At 34.0% G+C, this 11155-nt stretch overlaps 1 pseudogene; it reads right to left on the reverse strand.

Annotated features, from left to right (window-relative positions):
• Nucleotides 1-10616, reverse strand: part of LOC125935304 (transmembrane protein 179B-like) — a 45363-nt pseudogene extending 34747 nt beyond the window's left edge.
• Nucleotides 10617-11155: the final 539 nt, after the last annotated feature.

An 11155-nucleotide genomic window follows, 5' to 3' on the forward strand; every position in this document is an offset into this window, starting at 1 on the left:
TATTAGGTGATAAATTATTTGCTGCCATAAATAATATAGTGGAAATAAAGAATATAATTGAGCTAGACAACTGCTTCCAAATATACAAGAAAACTCAGAGTAAAAAGATGAGCTCATGACTTTAACTACTGAGGTCTTGCTTATAAATGCTCTAAAAGAAACTCGTAGCTGCAAGGTTAAGAATTCTGAAAACAAAGCCCCAGATCTAATCCTGCTTATGACTGAATTATGACAAAAGAAATTCCAGAATTTTGAGTGTCACTTTTTGTAGGAATAGGACTTCGAAAATCAGAATGCATCTATAGATAAATTTGAATAAAACCAAGGAACTTAAATTCTACATTTTTCTAATCCTCCTTCACTTGTGGAAACATCTCATTATACCCTCAATGAGATTAATCTTCCCTTGCCTGAAAAAAATATATGACAACTTCCTCTGAAATAACTGCTTTTCAAAATACTGATGATCCTCTCCAAGACGTACATTTATATTACTTTTCTATTGTTTCTGTGCACAAATTACATCAAACGTTGACAAGTCTACATTTCCTTCCAGAAGCTTTAAGGGAGAATCTGTTCATCTTTTCCACCTTCTAGAGGTTGCTCATATTCCTTGCCTCAGGGCCCTTTTCTCCATTTTCAGAGACAGCAGTGTGGTGTCTTTCAGTCTCAGATTCTGTTTTCATCATCACATCTCCTTATCTGATTGTAGCCTTTCTATTTTCCTGTTAGGCCCATCCACATAATCCAGGATACAATTCCATCTTAATTCCCTTAACTTAATCATTTTAAAGTCCCTTCTGCCATATCAGATAACACATTCACAGATTCTGGGGATTAGGACATGAACACCCTAGGGTAGTGATTTGGCTTATTATACTACTTCAGTTCTCATTGATCCCATATTTATCATCAGACTTGAGTTAAAAAGAACTTTCAGGATGAATGACAAAGTATAACCTCATTAGGAGATGAGGTATATCAAAGATATAATTGCATGATTTTGCCACATGGTATCAAAAGAAACCTAGGGAACATGTGTGGGGATGTATTTTAAGATTGGGGGATCATGATATAGGAAAGAAAATAAGCTGGACTGTCGCAGATTTTGAGTCTGGAGTTCTCTCTTGTCCAGCAAGAGAATGGATGCAGAATTGAATACGAGAGAGGCTAATGTCCAGGAAAGCGACAAGAGCCCTGAGTAAGGGTCTCGCTCTGTATTTATTAGGATCAGAAGGCTAGGGGCGCCTGGGTGGCACAGTCGGTTAAGCGTCCGACTTCAGCCAGGTCACGATCTCGCGGTCCGTGAGTTCGAGCCCCGCGTCAGGCTCTGGGCTGATGGCTCGGAGCCTGGAGCCTGTTTCCGATTCTGTGTCTCCCTCTCTCTCTGCCCCTCCCCCGTTCATGCTCTGTCTCTCTCTGTCCCAAAAATAAATAAAAAACGTTGGGAAAAAAAATTAAAAAAAAAAAAAAAAAAAAAAGGATCAGAAGGCTTACATATCTGATGAACGTGCAGAAAGAGAAAATAAAACAGTGATCATTAACTCGTGCATGTGAGAGAAAGGGATTTTCAAAGCTATGCAATGTTAGCAGTTAGGGTCAAAAATCAAAGTCCCAGTGCGGAGCAGAAAGCTGTTTACTGCAGACACCAGGCACTGTGTCTGTTTATCTTAATTTTTCTAGGGGTTACCTCAGGGTTAACAAGACATTTTTATCACTAATTAGCTCTAGGCACTTTCACCCTGCTGTGGCAGCTTTCTGCCTCTACCTGTTCATCTACCTGTTCTCGGACAATTTTGTCCTGTGGAAGCAGCTTTCTCTTCTTTGCTTTGTTCTATGCTGGGCTTTTTCACCCTGTGGCGGCTTTCTGCCCTAAGCCTTAACCCATTGGTGCAAGCTCAGAGAATTCTTGAACTTCTTCCCCATACTGGATCACATTGAGTTTATTAATATGAGCTCCCTCAATAGAGATTTACAACTAGCTACAATTATGTGACTGAATTTAGAATTCAATAATGTAATAGGCATGAGTATTTCCTACTTGTTATGAAATAAATAATTTGTCTATATATTAATCTTAATTCTCTCCTTTCCTGTCACATTCTAATTCTAATTGAAGAAGATATTCTACTCAACTAGAAGTGGGGGGGGGGGAACTCACTGAAGATGGGTAAAAAACAAAAGTGCTCTCCATCCTATTTGGAGAGAAGGTTGCTGTGTTCTTAGCTCTATGAACAGATATTTTGTTAGGGAGAATGATTTTGCGAATATATTTATTTGCAATACATATTAAATCTGACTGAAAGTAGTATGCACAGATACCAAGTTGATAATGTTTGATTGTGGTAGTTTTTGAATAGCATCAACCTAATTAAGCCAGAACTCCATTTCCTGGCATTCTCTTCTTTGCATTGTTTCAAATTATCGTGGGCCATAAGAGATATCTTATGAGATTTGAAAGACAAAAGGGAAATAGTCATTTTTTCAAAGGCCATGGGGGTTCTCTCCATTTTTTTAATACCAGAAGACTAAGATTATCATTTAAAAGGCGGGGGGATATAGAGAAAACATTCATTTAGGAAGACAGCCTAAGAGGTATGAGGTACTTAGCACTGCCTAGAGAAAGTAGAGACTTGCAAAGATGAGGCAGGTTACTATGTGGTAGCATGATAAAGTCTTCATCAGATGTAAAAGGGAAAAATTCTAAAGCACTTGAAAAGAAGAATGGGTAGAATAATATAGCTACATTAAAGAAAAATAGAAATTCTGGAATTAGGACTGGAATTATTAAACTTTCTGTGCTTGATTCCAGATTTTGTTGAGGTTTTCTAAACTACAGAAATATAATCCATCTTTACAGAGTCAATCTCCATTTCGAACTTCAAACATTATAACCTACTCAGAATATTTCTCATTTACCAACAGATATTAATCTTCAGGATTCAGAATTGAGAAAACAGAATTCTCTGGAATTCAATAAAATTCTAGAACCAGGAATCATTCTTGAACTATATCTAATATGTTTGATACTTGTTACTCATAATTACAGATATCTACACATTACTTAAAGCATAAGAAATATTAAGTTTATTATTATATTCAATGGACTGCAGCCCATAATGAGCACTGATGCACTGAGAAATGCCAGCAAATATTATTGGGTAGTATTCAAATAAACATGACCTTTAAATTACCTTGTAAACTGCTGAAGTTAGAGCACAACTGCTCCCAAAACAGGTTATACTTTGGAACATCACTCGTAAGATTTGTATAATGTGTACCGTGTATATAGGCATATTAATATACATATTTCCTTTGAAAAGTGATTCACCTTTGTACAATAGCTGGGTCCACAAACAAACACTCATAACATGGCGACAACTACAAGCGGGGCTCATTGATTAGACCATGACCACTTCTTTCCCGTCTGGTCTTGCTCTGAGTCTCAGAAATGATCAAGGGTCCTGATTTTGATTTGGTATCGGTGGATACCTGTGAATCAGTAATATCTCTGTTGATTGTCAAAAATCGAATTATCATAAGAGAATTACATTTCCCATGTTCCTAAACAATTTTCCTCAGACTATAAGATTCAGAGAAAAACATACATTTCCAAAGACTGCCAAGAAAGAGTTCTCACAAGGAGAGCATTCTACTGGACTTGTTGGGGTCTTTACATCAGTTCCCCCAGATGAAGGAAGAAACACTGGCCCCCTTCTACCTACATGCAAGACAAAAAGGAAGAGAACTATCTTTCAATCCTCTCTTTTATTTGCCTGCACTGAAGCTTATAGGCATTCTGCCCTTCTTCTTTCTCCTCAACTCTGCTTTGTAGTTTCCTGATCTCTCTAGCTCAAGCAAACAAAATATAATCATTTAACTTATCTAAACTTTCTCTATGGGTGGGGAATATTTGGTAATCCAAACTATTTTTTTTATCCAAACTAAATCCAATTGTACTTTGTCTTTTCACAAAGTAAAGATTTAAATAAACAGGTAATGAGATCCTTATTTATACATATACAGACTTTTTTAGTAAAGCCATTTAATCCTGCTATAAAATACAGGTTGCTTTTGGTAGGAGTATCAGCTGAAAAAAGTATATGTGAAATTATTTCATACACTGTAAATTAATATATATCCCATTTAGAAGGCACAAAGAAAGGAAAACACACAAACGCAGTCCCTTTTTTTCTAGAAAAACAGAGCAAAGAGAATTATACTGTGGATTTTCAGAAGAGGTAAAATATACAAAAGGACCTATTCTTGTTGTAGAGATGGGAGGGGTGAAATAATTTAATTTTATATACATTGCATTTGAGATAGCTGGGTGGCATACAAGAAGGCATGAGTTATATTAGCTAGAAATGTGGAGTCAAATTTAAAATGAAGATTCAAGAAACATAAGCACTTTGATGCAAGAGAGAAATGTCTCATGTATCAGTAAATGCAAAATAAAGATGCAACTAAAGGAAACACAGAGTGTGACAGTGAGATTTAGAAAAACTAAAGAATACATTAATACAGAAGATGGCATAGTATTAGCTGGGATAAAAACTGAGCATCAAATATTGAAGAAATATTGAAGAAAAGGGGATGAAAACTGAGGAAATAAGTACAGGTGATACTGTAGGATAAGTTAAAAACAGACGCCAGGTTACTAAGTGTTAAGAAAAGAGCACACTGGAGCTTTAAAGACATTCACTATGGAGGAACTAAATGGACTCCAAATGCCCACTAAATCTTTCAGATACATCTTATTAGTCACTAATTCTTAGTGTGGCAGTTGGGAAAAACAGACATGTAATTACATTTGGTAAATGATCATACCATTCATCCTTCTATAATTAAATTCTTATTACCAAAATTATTGATATGAACAAAGAAAAATAAGTCAATATTTATTTCTAAATGACCTTTCCTAGAAATCAACTGAAAATTCTGTTCATAATTTTTGTCAGTAAAAAATATCTTCTCTATTAAGAACCAATAAATGCATGACAAACTCATAACAATTCTCTTAAAGAGAAATCAATCATAAAAAAAATACTTCTAAAACCCAACATCAATCTATCATCACCTTCATATTTTTCTTTCTCCAAGAAAAAAAATCTAAGCAATGGATTTATCTTACTGTATCTCAACGTAAAAATTTCTGCAAGGAAAAATAAAACATATGAGGATTGCCTTGATTCTCAAAAAGCACATGAGAATTGCCTTGATTCTCAAAATCTGCAAAAGGCTAAAAAAAAAAACCAAGAAAAAGCATTGTTAGCTTCTTTCTTTTAAGAATAATCACAAACTATCAGCTATAGTATATGTAAAATGTTTTTACTTTTAATAGGAAAATAATAGAAAATTTTATTTGTTTTTAGTGATATGAACTCATAAAATAATCTGGGACTGGATAAATAATGATAAAATAATAAATTGAAGCTATTTTCCCATGTGGCCACTCAAATCAATGAGAATCGAGGCCTCTCAGCACCTCCTTGACTCACTGCTACAGGATGCAACACTATTCAAAAAGCCCAGCCATGCATGTACCAAGCACTGCTCTCGGCAGGAAAGACATTCTTTTAGAACTAGGGACTCAGCAGGATTGTGAGATATAAACTCTATAACAGACACAATTGCTACAAACATTTCTTTCTTGTCTCAGTAAAACAATATTCATTCTACATTTTATATTGAAGTATTTATCATATATACAATGTGCATATATATGTTATATATACACACGTGTGGTATATGATACACATATACATACAAAACATGTTCATTTACATATGTAGTTCATCATGACAATATATATACTGAAGCAGACACTATTCTCCAATGGAACAAGTTAGATGCATAATATTCAGTTAACATATCACCTTTTGTTACTATTCCGTAATAATTGGAATTTATAAGCCCCTTCATGGACTCAAACAATCAATCAGTCTATCAATAGGACCCATATATATTGAACACTATAAATTGAGCTCCATGCTAAGGACTCTAGGATTTAAAGAGTAATTGAAGTATGTCTTGTTTTAAACCTGTAGGTGCTCAAAATTTAGTGGAGTAGAGGACAAGTATGTTAATAATTAATATCTAACAATATAGCTTTATATTAGAGTATTATAAAGACCTAAATTTTAACACTTCTGAAAATTCACAAAATGATTTAATTCCTCTTCTTACTCCAGGGAAAAAATAAATTTCTGGTATTTTCTAGTAACGAAACCTCAGGAAAACATTGACTTTTGAAGCCTCAGATTCTTTATCTATGAACAGAACTAATTAAATTTATTTTTAATTTTATTAAAATTAAATTATTTTTATATTAAATTAAAATTTTTAATATTTTATATTAATTTATAAATTTATATTAATATAAATTATAATAATTTATACAATAAATTATTTATAATTATAATAAATATAATAATATATTATAATATATTAATAAAATTAAATTTATATTTAAAAACAGAGTATAATAACTGTGACATTTATACCACAGAAAAATGGTCATTGGGCCACTGGTCAGGTATTCTTACAATAGCCCTTTGCAGAGGCACTAATAATAATGTCACCATTTTTAAAGTTAAGAACAGAGAGAGATAAATAGATCATCTACTACTCTGATCTTATAATGTTCAGTGCTTTATTTACATTTGTTTATGTTTCTATTCATTTACTTTTATCTGAATAATATCCTAACATTCTTCCCATTTTTTGCATTTCTTAATGAAAGTGTTTCATGGATTAATACAGAAGATGAAGGAACAAGATACTCCCTTTCACTGCCCCTAGAAAATGCAAAGAAGGGAGTATGAGCTAAGCTTGGCCACCAATTTGATGCTTCTACATATAACCTCAATTCTTCAAGGCAATGCTATAAAACAATGAGATAACTGAATGTTGGTTATGGCTCATATATAGCAACTGGAACCCTCATTCATTAATGGGAATGTAAAATGACACAATCACTTTAGAAATCAGTTTCTTGCAAAACTAGACACATCCTTACTATACCAATCCAGCAACTGTCCTCCTTGGTATTTGCCAAAATGTGTGGCAAACTAAGGTCCACAAAAAAACCTAAACACAGGTATTTATAGCATTTTTATTCATAATTGTCAAAACCTGGAAGAAGCCAAGATGCCCTTTAGTAGGTTAATGGATAAACAGTCTTACATCCAGACAATGAGATGTTATTCAGTGCTAAAAAGAAATGAACAATCAAGTCATGAAAAGACATGGGAGAATCTTAAATGCATGCTATTAAGTAAAATAACCCAGTTTAAAAAGGCTACATACTGCCTGATTCCAACTGAATGATGTTCTGGAAAAGGAAAAACTATGGAGATAGAAAATACCATTTTACTATTCATTCAATCCCCCCTCCCACCCCTCAATTTCCCTAATGAGTATGAGGTGGCAGATCATTATCATTTGGATAAATTTGCATTTATAATTAATGTTAAGTATCTTTTTATATGCTACTGTCCATTTGCATATCACCCTTGGAAAATGTCTATTCAAGTCTTTTGCACATTTTTTCTAATTAGGTTTTGCTTTTTGCTGCTAAGTTGCATAGGGGTATTTTTGCATGTACTAGGTATTAACCCTTCATCAGATTTAAGACTTGCAAACCTCTCTCATTTAATGGGTTCCCCTTTTACTCTGTTAATAGTGTCTTTGAGGCACAAAAGTTTTAATTTTCATATAATCCAATATATTTATTGTTCTTTTCTTACCTGTGCTTTTGGTGTCATATTCAAGGAATCACTGTAAAGTCCAATGGCATCAGAATTTTCCCATATGTTTTCTTCTAAGAGTTTAGATCTTATACTTAAGTCTTTGATTTTGTCTGTGGGGGGGGGGGCGGCATAAAGGTCAAACTCTATTATTTTTCATGTGGATATTCAGTTTTCCCAACACCACTGACATGGGGAAGCCAGAGAGAATAGGACCCATTCCCTCTTTCCTTTCTTTCCTTCCTTCCTTCCCTTACTTATTCCCAGTCATCAGTTACCTTTTTTAGTTGTTTGAGATATCAGTTTGTAAACTATTTTTTTTATGTTTATACTTAGAAAAAGTCCAATAATACATAAGAATTTGTTCCAGGGTATCAGAAAAAAATATATATAAATTATGTTTCTACCATTAATTAGCTTTGAGGCCTTAAGAAAGTAAAACATGTTCTCTAAACCTCAACTCCATAATCTGTCACATTCTATTTGTCAGGTTAGCCTGGTATAACTTTTATAAATATTTCAGAGGATTAGGAGAGAACTAATACATAAAACTAAAAAAGGTTTTACTTTTGATATTGACTAGAAAGTGTCTTAAAATTATGTAATTCAAAAATTAGGATAATTTTCCTCCATATTTACATAAAAATATAAATTTAAATTCCCAGTCAGGTAAAAAAAAAAAGTTTTAAAAGTAATCTCCAGGAAAGCTAATTGTATTTAATATACATTTTTATGTATGAGTATGTATCTTGAGGAAATCGCAATACATACTAAATAGCTACTTGTTTCACTTCATAGGTTCAATCAACAGATAAAATCTGTTGTTTTACCTTTGCCACTGGATCCTTCTATAACATGTGTACAAGTTTGAGTGTGATAAGATGACACTTGATCGAATATTAAAGATTCTAAACTCCATGGTCAAGAGCAATTTCATTCTAGGAAGTCAATGTGTCAACTTTCTAATGAAATGCATTCTTAAAAAAAAAAAGCATATTTACTAGGCAAATTTGGGACCAAACTAATGGAATCAAAATGGAGTTGGCATTAAGATTTATTTGAGAACACAGTATAAAAGAGCAGACCGAAAAGAATCCGTAAACCAATATGAAAAGGAAAACGAAAAGGAAAAGGAAAAGGAAAATGTTCATCATTTGTTTATTACTCTGTGAATCAAAGGAATGAGTGGTTCACGTTACACTGCAGAAAAGATGAGTCTCAATATGAACTAAAAGATGGGACACAGAAAATGTCACTGGTCATCTAAATACAGTGATAGAGACAGGTTATGAACTATCTTTCATATATACCCTTTTACAATGTTCCTTAGTAATGAATGACATAAACCTATCTCCCAACATTTTTTAGCAGAAGAGATAAACAGGTCATTTTTAGAAGTAAAGCCACAGTGAATATAGGTATAGGTATATTTGTATTAAATATTTAATCATTGAATTTACTTTACAAAAGAACATTGGTAAATTTATTTCTTTACTTGGGGGGGGGAGGAGATTACATCTGTATTACATATATTAAAATAATCTCCTCCCCCGCCAAGTAAAGATGTATTAAACAGCATAGCATATAACTGAACATTTAAACATTTTTCTACCAGAGGTTACTGTTCATTATCGTTATCAATTCTATGACTAAATATAACTAAGACAATGACATGAATAAATGCATAACAATGTATTAATTATAAATATTTCACATCAGTTCCAACATATCTAACATGCTAAAACCCTGCTTCTAAATTTCTTTCATGCATTTTACATCACTTAAATATTAATATGCAATCAGGTAAGACTTTCTTTAAAATGGAGTCTACTTGAAAATACAGGGAAAACTGATTATTATAAAGATTTTGGTAATTTAAGGGATTAAACACATACCTGAACATCAAAGGGAACAGCTGCTTTGAAAACAGAAATATCAGCTTGAATCATTTAATGACAGTAAATATATTAAAAAGAATCAAATATATTTCATTTTCTGTTCCTTTTGCTTATTAGAAATTGTAGGTTATGCTCCCTGTCATGTCTTTAAGGAAGCTACTATAATGCGTTGTTTAAAATTTTTTTTTAATGTGTATTTATTTTTGAGAGAGAGAGACAGAGAGACAGAGGGACAGTGAGACAAAGCGCAAGCAGAGGAGGGGCAGAGAAGGAGACACAGAATCTGAAGCAGGCTCCAGGCTCCCAGCTGTCAGCACAGTGTCTGACATGAGGCTCAAACTCAAGCGAGATCATGACCTGAGCCGAAGTCAGCCTCTCACCCAACTGAGCCACTCAGGAGCCCTTAACATGTTGCTTTAAACTTCAGTGTGTGAAGGGAAATCCTGCTCTAAAATTGTCAGTCTGTGTTTTTAATCAGCCTATGTGCTAAAACAATAAACTGGATTACTTTCCTTCTGCATACTACTCAGATACTGTATCAATTCGGGTGTCAAAATATGTATCATTCAGGGATCATCCAGGGGAACAAAACCATTAGGTGATATATACTATGATTTATTGCAAAGGAAAAAATTGCCTTATGTGATTGTTAGAACTGGCTATGGATGTCTGACTTTGTAGGTAATGTCAGGAATGGTAAACTGGGAGTCCCTGGCATCAGGTAAAGCTGCAGTCCACAGGCACATTTTTTTTTCTCTTTTTCAGAGAAGCCTCAGTTCAATTCTTAAGGCCTTTCAAAGGTGAAATCAGGCCTATCCAGATTATCTAAAATAATACCACTTAAAGTCAACTCACCTCGACTTCATCATCATCTTTATGAAATACCTTCCCAAGCACCACTTAGATTAGTGTTTGAAGAACTGGGGACTCCAGCCTTGCCAAGATGACACATGAAATTGACCATCATAGTCTACCTCTTCTCACACTGGCACCTCATCTCCTTGATCCATAATTAATATCTAAACAAGCATACCAACAACATATGGGATACAAACTACCCCACATACAACTAAACACATGCTCTTTCCTCAGAGAAGGATGCAAAGTCTTTGGCTGATGGATCACTGCTCTGGTGGTGGGGAGGGGTGGTGGTGTGGTGGCGAACCAAACCTTAAGCTGAAGAGTATGGATCTTTAGCAGTTCTGCATAAATTAGATTGCTGAAGTTTGTCGTGGACTTTAATCCCAGGACATGGTAAGAGATCCCTAAGGACTCTTCTGTATTCCAGGCATAACTTTCCTCATCTCCACTTTATGGTAATGACACAATTTCCCTTCGATAATCAATGAAAAAAAAATCATCCCATTTAGTACAATAACTTTTTTTTAATTTTTAAAAGAATTTTTTTTATTGATTTTTGAGACAGAGAGAGACAGAGCATGAGCAGGGGAGGGGCAGAGAGAGGGAGACACAGAATCCAAAGAAGGCTCCAGGCTCTGAGCTGTC

This window comes from Panthera uncia (genome assembly GCF_023721935.1).
Source record: "Panthera uncia isolate 11264 chromosome A1 unlocalized genomic scaffold, Puncia_PCG_1.0 HiC_scaffold_17, whole genome shotgun sequence".
Classification (NCBI taxonomy): Eukaryota; Metazoa; Chordata; class Mammalia; order Carnivora; family Felidae; genus Panthera; species Panthera uncia.